Source organism: Anser cygnoides, chromosome 3, assembly GCF_040182565.1.
Source record: "Anser cygnoides isolate HZ-2024a breed goose chromosome 3, Taihu_goose_T2T_genome, whole genome shotgun sequence".
Lineage (NCBI taxonomy): Eukaryota > Metazoa > Chordata > Aves > Anseriformes > Anatidae > Anser > Anser cygnoides.
Window position 1 is genome coordinate 2,708,398 of NC_089875.1, and position 12,520 is coordinate 2,720,917.

General features: G+C 41.8%; 1 protein-coding gene across 1 annotated transcript in view; it reads right to left on the reverse strand.

The window, feature by feature from the left end:
* The window catches only part of OTOR (otoraplin), a 132,406-nt gene that overhangs the window by 72,845 nt on the left and 47,041 nt on the right, over nucleotides 1–12,520 (reverse strand). Inside the window, exon 6 of the mRNA XM_066993411.1 lies at nucleotides 856–1,067. The gene's annotated coding sequence lies outside the window, so the exon portion shown is untranslated. The remainder of the gene's footprint in view (nucleotides 1–855; nucleotides 1,068–12,520) is intronic.

The window sequence follows — 12,520 nt, forward strand, 5'->3', positions numbered from 1 at the left end:
GAAGGCAGCCCAAGATTATCCTTTCATTAAGATTTACACTAAGGCAAATATCATAAAAATAAACATTATCAAACATCAGGACATACTTTATATTTTCCACACTGTAGAAGCAGATATGGCCCAAGACATAAGACTGCCCCAAGATTAATTGTTGTAGCAGACAATTTATTAGTAGAAAGATTAAGATTTCATATCCCAGTCTTCTGGGGTCATCATATCTTTGTTTCAAGGAAATCCACTTCAAGAAATGTTCCACAAATATAAGAAGCAAGTTACAAAGGCACAGCTTAGTATAAAGTGTTATCAAGATATGTCAAGTTTTGGTTGGCTTATAATCCATGTTTCTTCATGTGGTGTTTTCTTGCCATTTTTACAGGAAGGAAATAAAGTCACTGGTGTGTTAACGGCAATAAAAGCCAAGATTGAAGGCACAATCAAGAAAAAAACTGAACACTGTGATCACTTCAACAACAGAACTGTGCATAAGCTTCTACTGTACCTGCTCTAAAAGTGTCTCCTAAAGCAACATGAGCTAACGTGTCCAACTACAGAAATATCACTCTGAATAAAACAGCAAACACCCTCCCCCTCTAAATAATTATACCTTTCATTCATCAGTGAAACACCATGGTTAGGATTCACAAGAGCATATCAGAAAGCTGTCTTTTCTGTGTTCTCCCATCTGGAATCTTTTAATATCACCCACCTTCTGGTGGACTTCTTTCTGGTTAGAGACCCAATAATCCTTTACTGCCACCCGTTGTTTCAGGGCTCCTCGTGGCTATTTCATGACCCTGCCAGAGCGCCACTGGGTTGTTGTTGTTTATTATGGGGGCAAACAGTTAGCACTAATACCTGTGTGTGTGGCTGCACGTCCTGTGATAGGAGGCATCTCCTCCCTTCAGAGGCTCTTGTTAGAGGAATGCAGGAGCTCAAATTTGGTGTGCAGAAGGAAATGGAAATACAGTCCTCGGCAGTAAGTTACACGTGAACTCGATACCAGTTCCACTCATCCATGGCAATCAAAAGTTGCAAGGAGGCTGCTGTGGAGGCCTCTTTGTCCGACCCTAGGATATAAAAGGAAAGATGAAATTCCATTTTGTTATAAGTTATGTCAAAAACCGGTACTTAACAGTAGAAATTATGATTTTGTCAAAGCCCTCTTTGAGTAGGCAAAGTTCTGCTCAAAATCTATGACGAAATTCCCTCTGGTTTGAAAAAACAAACTCAAGAACATATGCATTTAAGTACCTTGAGACTGCCAAAACAGGTAAAAGTGCAAGGGTTTAGTAGTTCATATGAATCTCTTGATAGAAACACTGTTGCCATAACAACAGCATATTAGAAGGATGGGGGAAAAAGCCAGAAACACAACTTTAATAATGAAAGAGATCTAGTCTTCAGTCTTCTTTATTATATGCTGCAGCTCATTTACCACAGCTAAATAAGCACAGACTGCACACTACGAATTTCAAACCAGCAAGCATCTATTTTCTTTGCTACTCCTCACCTTTATCATATCTAAACACTTCAGAAAGCATTAGCCGTTATAGTACCCTTGTGAGAAAAGTGGCTTTATCACTGCTGGCTGGCATTGGGGTTAGTCAATCAGAGTACCAATTAACCTGCCTAAAGTCCTATTAGGAACCTACCGCAGAAGCAGAACTGTGTCCCACACCCTGAAGTGACCACACGCGACCTTCCCTCTGGGATATCTTTTCCCAACATCACTGAGCAGATAGCTCGGCCCTCTCCCAAGACTCAGAAAAAGGTCACACGTGGATATTTTGGTAACAGAGAAAGTGCTGTACGAAATAACCGGTGTAGTGAGCATTAAGGATTCCCTCCTGCATTTGTTCTGATTACAAAACAGACTCCCAGCTTTCACTAATAAAAGCAAAGATTTCCTCATTTGCACAGGCTGTACTTACGTGGAAGCAAATGCCTGGAATGGGATTTCTGTTTAAAGGGACAATGGTCTCTAGAGCAATTTGCAAAGCAAAAATTTATCATCTGTATGACATTGCCTGGAAAAATATGTCCCTCAATGCCAAGGATGTAGAACTACTGGTAAATGTCTTCTTTTTCTATTTTTCCACATTTTCCACACACACCCTCCCTCCTTTCTTATTCCTCTGAGGTCTGAATTACCATACTTCTTTATTTCCCCAGAGTTCCTACATGCTATTATTATTCCTTGGATGCATCTGATTCAGAGCCCTGCAGCTTGCTTCCTGACAGGCTTCAGCATAGCCTTTCATTCCTGACATGGGAAAAATTCTTATAAAGGCTTTTTGATTGATTTTAAGAATTTTACATGGTGCAGAGAGAGCTGCTTTTTAGCCATGACCTATTGTACTTTATCAGCCTTCTCTCCTCATGTGTATTTAGGATGCTGTAAAGATTTAAGCAAGCTATTCAGTAAGCTTCTCTTAAGTATTCCTTGTGGCCACGGGAGCTTCAACTTTGGCATATCTGTCTTGCGGTCAAAAAACTAGCTGCCAGGTGGTGCTGAAGTCAATTCCATCGTGTGTTTCTGTTGTTAACACTGCAGTATAATATCGTGCCGGCAGGTAGTAAAAGCAGGGTAAATAATGCCTTTTGCCCATAACACACTACTATGGTGCTGCTGCACACTGCCATGACAGGGAAGTATTAGTCAGTGAGAAGGCACGTAGTGCCCAGGACCACTTCTCACGTTCTCTGCTCCCATTCTTCAGAGCAATGGGAAGTCCAGGTTCAAATTCCTGATCCTTCTGAGGAGTTTTGACCCCACGTTTCCCAGCTCGGAGCACGCGTACTGCTCCACAGGGCTTTATGGGTGGAGAGGGGGGCTGTACGACTTGGAACAGGAGGCCATGGTGCTTGGATAGGTTACGGTCCCTCACTCCAAAAGTACTTGTGTGCCCACCTACTCTCCCCTGAAATACAAATACAGAATCAGTACAGCAGTGCCCAAATCACTGCACCCAGGTTAATATGCAGGGGCAGAGGGCTGGCAGCAGACCCTTCCCCAGATCTCCCTCTCTGTACAACAGGCAGGGGAAGCTCCGCAAGATGCCACGGCCCTTTGCTGTACTCAGCTCACCCTCCTCAGATGTTCCATTACTGCTGTGTAAAAATCATATTACAAAGTGAGGTAGATAACGCCACAAAATCAGCTGGCAAACACTGTTCTGGACTAGCACAGGCTTTCAGATCACAGCCTGGAATTTAAGTAATAGGAGCAAGTCCTTTATTTTTCTAAACTTTAACTTGGGAGAAATTTTACCAAAGAAAAGAATCGCCAAATGCTTTCTCCTGCAAATGGCAGCAAGCCTCTTGATTTCTCACATCATTTCCTTGGTTGATCTGGTCACTCTCCATGGGTGATGCTTTAGAGAGCAAAGCTCTGTTATTTTGCCGGAGTTAGGTTTCCTCAAAATAGAGCACTGCTAAATCCTACATTTTTCCTTTGCTGAGAGCTCCACAGGAATCACTAAGGCTAAGTACAACCACCTAAAGAAATCTCTTTACAAAAATGTTTGGATCACTGTTCAGAGATTTTCAATTTCTTGTGTACACTGAGGCTCGCTTGAGGTCACAGAGCATTTGTTGTCAGAGCCAGCTTGGTCTCCTTTTTCTAGGCCCCTAAATTCAGTATGTACAGGATTTTTCAGCTGTTTTTCACTCAGTGTAAGATTTAGCAGTGTAGTTTACCTAGCTATTGCTACTACACTTGAACTTACCTTGTTCGTGTCCCTTCCTCCCCTCCCCCTGTTAAGGGTGACGAACACCATCGAGGTCCTGCAGCAGGCCAGGTGTGATGCCACAGCTCACATGCTCACAGTCTAGATCTCCAGTTCATGAAATTTACTGAGAACTACAGTGCTTGCTCTGAACTATACACTGTCTGGGATTTCTGGAAACTGGGAATAGCCTACACATTGCTTCAGCATCTTTATTGACATGCTTTTGTCAGTGTGGCAAAGTAAACACGTTGCAGCAGGATGACAGACCTTTGTGCAGTGAAATTGTCTCTTTCAAATCCCTTTCAGCAGGAACCCAAGTGCCAAGGGCAGCAAATTGTTTATCCCTCCTTGCCACTTCTTATGCAGCATTGTCCTGGAGATACACTCACATGTCGGCCCGTAACATCTCCCCTGGAGCTTGGGCACAGCGTGTTCCCACTGCAAAGAATACCCTTCTCCTGACCCCGATGAATGATTACGGCGGAGCTCTGATTCAGCACTACCTTTCCTGCACTGCATCATTAAGCTGGAACACAATAAAATCGCCTCTGCCATCCTCCACTATTCTCAGCAACCTCCACCCTGAAAAAAACTCATTTTCTGTTTCCTCCATTTAAAAACATCTCTGCATTTCACAATGGAAGCAGACTAGCCAGTTTATTCTCCTCCGCAGATTCACTTTTACATAATATCCTTGTCTCTTCCCAGATAATGAAAATCTTGATGCTAAATATCCAATCTTGCAAGCTTTATTCTTCTCCAGAAGAAATGCCTAACCTCATTTCAAGCAGCAGTGACTGAAGTTCCCACCTGAACCCCTATCACACTCCAGAACAATTAAGTCAACGCTAACTAATTACAGTTTTGTCCCCTCCTTACCATGAATTTATCTAAAATGCTAGCTTTCTGAAAGATTTCCTCCAATGACATAACATGCAATGTATAAAGGAGATTAAACATTCCACCATTATACAGAAACAGTGAGCAATTATTATTCACTTTCAGAGTCTTCCCAAGGACGACCCATAAATAGTGTGATGCTTATAAAAGGAACGCACAGGTCTTGAATTTCCACACAGACTCTCCAAATTTACATCCACAGCTCCCCTTTTTAATATAAATTCAACCAGATTTCATAACAGTTTTCATGTAGATCGTAGAAGGGTGCCAACAGACCAAATTAACTCACATTTGTCATGCCTCCCTCATTTACACCTACTCTGAGCTGGGAGAATGTTAAGACGTGTGCATTGGGGCTTACTGTAAATGTCAGTCACCAAAGTGCTTTGCTCTGTTCCCAGAGCAATCTGAGACTTTAAAAAACAGTGAGTTCTGGCCTCTTGTTTTCCCCTTGTACCTTTAAAAGCAATAAACCAACTGCACAATGCAATAAGGAAACTCAGAAGGTCACAGTCAACAGAAGGATGGTTCAAAGCTATTGCTGTATCATTATCAACACCTGAAAGGAGCATTAGCATGAAGCAAGCAGTGATTAGAAACACCCTTTCCTTATCCTTCCAAAAGGCTGCCTGTCCCTAGCGTGAGGAAAGGCACGAGATCTCCATTTCATAAATAGGGAACAGAGACCAACAAATAGATTTCAAAATGAGCGATTCTCTGCAAAAGTTGTGCACGTTTGTCAGTCCAGCACACGAACAAGATCTGCATGCAAGAACCAGAGGTTCTGCTGGAACGCTCCTCTCAGACTCCCAGCTGAGAGGGGATATACAAGGGGGAACTCTCAAGACTCAGCGAACAGACAGCAAAGGATAATCACAGCACTTGAAAAATAAATCACGCTTTCAGCCTGATTTGTCATGTTCTACATGATGTTGGTAACAAAGAAGAAAATCAAGTTAAAATGAAGGAAGCATGCCTTACAACATTAGAAAAATGCAAGCGTTATTGAGTTTTGCGGAAAGAAACATCGGTTACTTTGCCAAAATTGTCTTTGATGGAAAAAAGAGAATAAGCCTCAAACCCCAACAAGGAAAAGTGACCAGTCATTTAAAAGCTTCTGAACCAATTCAGAAAGGCATAACACAAAGACAGCATATAGTACTGTGCAGGTAGATAGAATGAACCCCAGGAGAATTCAAAGAATTCTCAGGCGCATTCACAAGCCTGAACCCATCAGACACCAGTCCACAAGCACTAATCACCTTCTAACATTTAAGAACAAAATAGGAGCTGGCAATCTGCCTGAAGAACTATGGGTATACTGTTCACTAACACTGCTGTGTAAGTGTGCATCCTGGGGAACAGAGCATAGGTCCCCACTCCCATGAAGCCTGGAGGTGCTTTCTTCCTCAGCAGGGACCAGGGCAGGCCTGACAAGACACCAGAGGTGCTCCCTCTCACACCAGGCCCTGAGATCAGATTTCCACACTGGAGGCCAGCTCCTCAGCAGCACAGATGGAAGCAGACCTGCCTGGGCAGCGCTGACTTTCTGGAGGTGCAGCCCCACGGGCCTCGGAGGCACTCTGGCATCGAGAGTTTGAGATAGGAGCTTTGCTTCACAAGAGGTAAGCGTCCAACATACCTCTGCATGCATGGAGGAAAGGAGGTGGTTTTCATGGCAATGCTCCTCTTAAAACAGCTTGCAGTTCATCCACCCCGCTCTTCTCTGCCCCATATCCCCAGCATGCCTCACTCCCTGTGCGCATCAGGGCACTTGCAGGATGAGCGCATCACTGCGCACAGCTCAGCCCTCCCTGCTACCCATGGGAATCCTGCAAGTAGAGGGAAGGCAGAGGCCTTTGGGGACGTGCCTGATTTTTTCAAACAAAACGAGCAATTAGATACTGAAAGCCCCAGTGGGCAAGAGAGGATGGGGATATTTTAACTGAGCAGTAGTTCCAACTTTGGATGTCATAACACAGTAAGACACAATGGTCTTGATACCCAGCCTCAGGTCCCTACAACCATTGCTTTGACAGTCTCAAAGCATCTCCCTTCATCTCACCTGTTCATTCGTACTAGTATACAAATTCTCTCACTCCTCTGTTCTGTTATTGGTAGGGGGCACTAGTTGTGCATAAGGGTAAACAGAAAATCCCTCCAGTGTCTGGTTTCATAATAAAGTGTCTGAAGCTGTCCTACAGAGCACATTTTGGCACAGCTCGGTGCAGACTGGCAGAGAAGAGCAGCCCTGCTCTAGGATCCAACACGCACAGAGTAGCTCCTGGGTCAGGGCAGCTTTGGCAAGTTACTGCCACAGCACCTTTGCTCTGTTGGCAGAAAGCAGGTGTGTGGGGAGGAAAGGAGGTGGTCTCCTCTGCAAAGTACATTGAGACCTACTGCTGGATATAATGCTATATATTATAAAGCTGGTGCCTTCTACACAACGATCTGCAAACCTGATACTTGTACAAAGCAATGCCTCCCTCCCTATAAGAAGCACGTGTGCCCCAGTCTTATTCGCTGTATGCAGAGTTACAACTTGTTACCGCACACAGTTTGCACTTTATTTCTTAAACTGGCTGCAACCGAGCAGCAGCGAAGCTGAGACTGCCGGAGTTCACATCACAACCCTTTCCCTCCCATTGCCATCCTGTTTCTAGTCCCTCACCTACCTTCCAGTAGCAGTACCACAGGATCTGCTCCACTCTCTCCCTCCACTCCCAATGACTCTTGCCTTTATTTCAAGTTACATGAGGAATAAAGAAGAGGTTTGGTTTGTTTGTTTGTTTTTGCAAGCAGCTGTGTTTTTAAATGAATCAAAGAGCCTGGGTGTGCAGGTTGCAGGCTGTAGATAGAGCAAGACCCTCTCCCAGTCTGTTCCAGTGACTTGGGATACAGAACACGAGGCAACATCAGGCAGGATCCTGCTACCTGCGTGATCAGCAGCACCACAGAGGCAGCTGCTGCTGCCACCCCTTGCCTCACTTCTGGGAGGCACCAGTGCTCACAGCAGAACAGCAAAGCTCATATCGTATGGAAACAGCTCCAGTAAGGCACGCAGCCATCTTTACAGGGAATTCATTTTCAACTATGAATTTCTGATCTTGCAGCATTGAGCTCTAAATACCAATGCTGTAGTGTGGGACAATCACCTCTCCTCCTTCTTCCTAGTCACATAAAATATTCATTACATGCGTTTAAGACAGACGAACTATTGTCTAACAAAATGACCAACAGCAAATCACAGCTGAAAGCAAATGCTAACATACTAGTTATTTCTTTAACAAATCAGTTGGCTTTTTTTTTTTTTTGTACGTTGAGTTTACGAATGATTAGCAGTAAACAAATCTCACCCCAGCTTTCCACAGTATGAGATCACAGAGGTGGTATTAATCAGTACAGTCAAAGATCACCATGAAGATTTTTTTCTCAAGAACTTGCCTTCCAAAATAAAAGCAACACATCCTACAAATACGAGATGTGCCTTAGGTGGCACCACATAGAGAAACTGGGTACTCTAGCTTTATAATCTACAGTGGTAATAATGCTGAGTAATTAAGTACAAAGGTGTTGTCTGGGACTGGAAAAATATGCATCTGCTCCCAAATCAGCAGATGAGACGTCAAAGACTTTCTGTAAATTATTAAAACTGCACAAAACAAGATCTGTGACTGTACTCCTTCCTACTCATCTTATGGCACTGCAGCTCCCATCCAGATTTGATCTTTCAGACAGCACAGCCACAGCTATTCTGGAAAATGTCAAAAATATTCCGTATCTCCTTAACTTCAGTAAGAATAATACAGTATTTGTATGCTGTGTCACGATGACCTGTAGCTTCAATCTTGCAAGAGAAAAACCATAAATGGAAATTTTAACACTCTAAAGAAACTTTGTTTGCAATTTGCTTTCAAGCAAAAAGAATTTGTTGCATGAATAACTTTCAGAGATCTCAGTTAAGGGCTGGAGGGACAAAACATCCAATCTACATTTACACTGAAAGAAGAGTGAAATGGAACAGATGAAGGCTTTTACTGAAGACAATGTTTACCTTTTTGTAATTGACACCTCAGTTCTACCTTATGCTTTTCAGAAGTTTTACAGTACAATCTAAAATTTAAAGGAAAAATAGACAAAAATAAGACTTAGTTTTCATAAAATGTAGCACTAAGGATCACATTGTTTTTAATTTACAATTCCTCTAAAGAGACTTACCCCATGGAGAAATTACATGCTTATACACAACAGGAAAAGAGTATGCTTGACAACTCATCTGCCACAATAAAATCTACATCCTCCCCACCCCCCTCTCATGCAGAATTCCCACCAAAACTCCTGTTTCAGTGTCATAAACTGTCATGCATAGGGAAGTTTAAAGCAGTTTGCAAGAACTTGCAACTTTGCATCATGAAGCTCTTCTTCACTACAGAATATCAACTGAATTGGACAGGAACAGGCAGTGATATGTCCTGTTATAAAACCTTTCAGGACACACCACTAAAAAAAGCATACAGAGAGCAGAGCAGTGTCTTTAAGTGACAAGTTCAGAAAAATCTCGATGTTGCTCCCCATTTCTGCAGTGCAATGTAAAAATATTTGCATTCAGTTCCACCCACTAAAAAAATACATGCAAAAGAGCCCCATGTATGATGGGAGATGAATTACAAGGAAGAAATAGCAACAAGAAGAGTGTTGATCTATGCACGTGCAATAACAGTATGTTGTGTTATTCTGTTAACCTGATATTTAAGAGCTGTTCTACCAATGTCCAGCACAGGTATGCCCAAAGCAGTACGTGGCCTGCTATGACACCTAATTATGAGAACTTCCAGGAAATAACTTGGTCTTGAAATTTTGAAAGTTTGATTGACAAGTTTGCTGTGTCCTGCACCAGTCCCACACTGCAAATTAGAGTTGCATTTTGCTAAGCTGAGTTATGCTGAGCGTGACAACTGCTGCAAGAGCTCCTGACGTCACACAAACTGTTTATATGAGGTCAGATTCTCCCAGGGGACAAAATTGACATAGTCCACAGAGAAAATCAGAACTGAAGCTAATTTATTTATTTATTTATTTTAATTAGCAATGCACCAAGGGCTAGTATTTCTCATTCTTGAACTGAAAACAACTTTGAGTGCTAAACAAAAGCTGTTTCCTCAAGTCACTTTGTATTCTTGTTTCTACTAATCTGCTGTTCTTCCTTACTTCCTTCAGTCTAAGGTAGGCTTTCTACAGGATGGAGAAAAACATGCAGTCCTTTCAGTTGCATTTGACTTCTCCCCCTCTTTCAGAAATTGCCATAATTACTAATTATGATTGTGCACATATCAGCATGTTTTCTTAAGAACATTTTCTATGTAAAGAGATAAGCTAGCTCCCTATCTCATGCACTCGCCTACACTCCAACTCCATTATGAAAGTAAACATACATTTTTCAAAGCAGATGACGAAAGTCTTGGGTCCCATCCCCAGGCAGCCACACTTGATAAATTACCAAATCATACAAGCTTTGCCTAGTCTGTTTGCTTTACTGAAAGTAGTTTATTTTTAATATTAGAGAAGGAAAATATGAAAAGAAAAAAATCTTATTAAATAAATGCAATCTGGAACTAGATTATTGGCCCTGGACAGAAAAGACAGTATGAGATTTCTGTATTTCAGATTGGAGACCCATTGGTTCATATAATTTTGTTTGCTAACATTCAATCTTTCCATATGACCTGATGTGAGAAAAGAGACTTTGGTACGGAAAACAAAAATATCTACTTAAAACAACTATTCTCTGCACCTATTCCTAGCACAACTTTTGATTATGGTAGTGTTTTTCAGATCTAAGCAAGGAGAAAAGAGTACTTAACGTATGCTTAAAAATAGTAATTAAAAACATATTGAGGAAAACAACTGAGCAGTATAAACAGTGAGGGAAAAACATCCGGAAGATAAATGCTGTGTTGGGGGAGAAATCCATGAAGGTCCAGTAGTCTGAAGTTATCTAATGTGCAATATTGTGTATATCTGCAGCACTTTCAGCCCAGACGTTCCTTTTATTCCATTTCTATTCTTGCACAGAATAATATAGAAATATAAGCTATTATTGCAAAGGGTATTTACAAATACAAGCCTATGCACAGAAGTATAGCTAGAGTGATTTAAGTTGTAAGACTTCCTGATTCCAATCAGAGATGGGAAGGTATATTCTTCTGCTATATCCTTCTGCTTCGAGACAGAGCCCATTGGTGTCCATGGGAGCCCAGATTTCATTGGGTGCTAGGTTGGACCTACAGTCATGATAATTGCAGTAGTACAGTAACTGCCACAAGTCATTGTTATGCATTATTTGCTTACAAGCTTTAATTGCATCTTCCACTTGGGAAATGGTGGCTACACGTGCTGCTGAAGCAAGCAGAAAGAGGAAAATTAACTAAACCAAAAGGCACGTTCATGTTTTGACCTTCACTCAAAAGTGTTTGTTTCTCTGCATGTACCTGGGCTTTCTCAGTGACTTACTAGCAAACACTGACTCTTCAGAAGCTGTCTTTATTTGCAGCTTTCATAACAGCACCTATGCGACTGGCTCTCACAAGTTCACTGGGCCATTTACACCTTCCCCCAACCTTGCAAATAGGACTGCCTTTGTTGTGAGGAAGCTCCCTCATGCCTTTTCCTCTGAAGCAATAGGAATGGTTTGAGGAATGGTTTGGCTGTGACATTCAGTCTGTAAATACTTTTTAAATACACCAGGATTTGCCAAACAGTCAAGACTTAGCAGCCCTCATTTTCTCTTTGTTTTCTTTTAATAGAAAAGAAAGATGCAAGGTAACATTTGCCATGAGACACACTTAACTGGAATTGTCCATTCCCTCAAAGCACTGCTAAGGGAGGTCATTCAAATAGATTCCTAGGAAAGGTATTTAGAAACTAGGGTTTAACGACTCAGAAAATGTGAACAGCAGGTCGAACTTCTGATCAGAAGACCTAAAAGCTAAGGAGTTATTCTCTTGGAAGCTTACATGAAGCCCTAGTGATCAGAGAGACTTTTGTCCTTGACCTCAAATGGCTTTGAAATAAAATTCTGAAAACAAATTTGAAACATTGTGGTCTACAAACAAGAAGGAATTCTGCTGTCCCTGCAACACTTGGATGACGCACGAATCTAAACACGTATTTCACTCTGACTTTTAAGAGCAATATTCTAGTTTCCAACAATTTTAAGATGTGATACTTGGCAGACAATGCTGTTTACCAAGTTCTGAAAATGTGCTGCATAATGCTCGCTAAATAGAAAAACACATTTTACTAATCAAAATCAGGCTGGATTGTAATATTGGTTTTTGACAAAGCATTCACCACTGCAGAAATCTGCACCTCTGCTCCTCACCTTCTATAAGCTCGTGTGAAGTACACAGGTAAAACAAAAAGCACCTGTATTTCCAAGCTCCTTTAAGGAACTTGGCTTCATTGAATGTTTTTCAAAGGCAGAAAGAATCTGCAGTTTTTCTACTGACTTTTCCCAGCATAGCAGAGACAAGGTTGTATAAAAAGACTACAGAGGTCAACTAATGGTCACACTCGCATTTCTTCCAGTGATGTATCTAAATGCTGATCAAGAAAATCCTGTTGAGTCTTCATTCTCATTCTCTTAGTCATCTCTTAACTTGTTCTTACTCTTCTCAGCATTATAAAGTCACTTGAGTGGAGGAGGCTGAGAATATGAATGTTGGTTATGTAGAAATAGAAAAAGAGAAAGTGATGTTAGAAAATACAGGAGATTGGACAGGAAGAAACTGTGACAGTAGTAAACCATCAAACAAGAACAGGGTAAGGTGTACTGAAGGCTGGAGTGGTTTCCAGCGCTTCCTGCGGCAACTGCAGCTGCCACTGCTGCT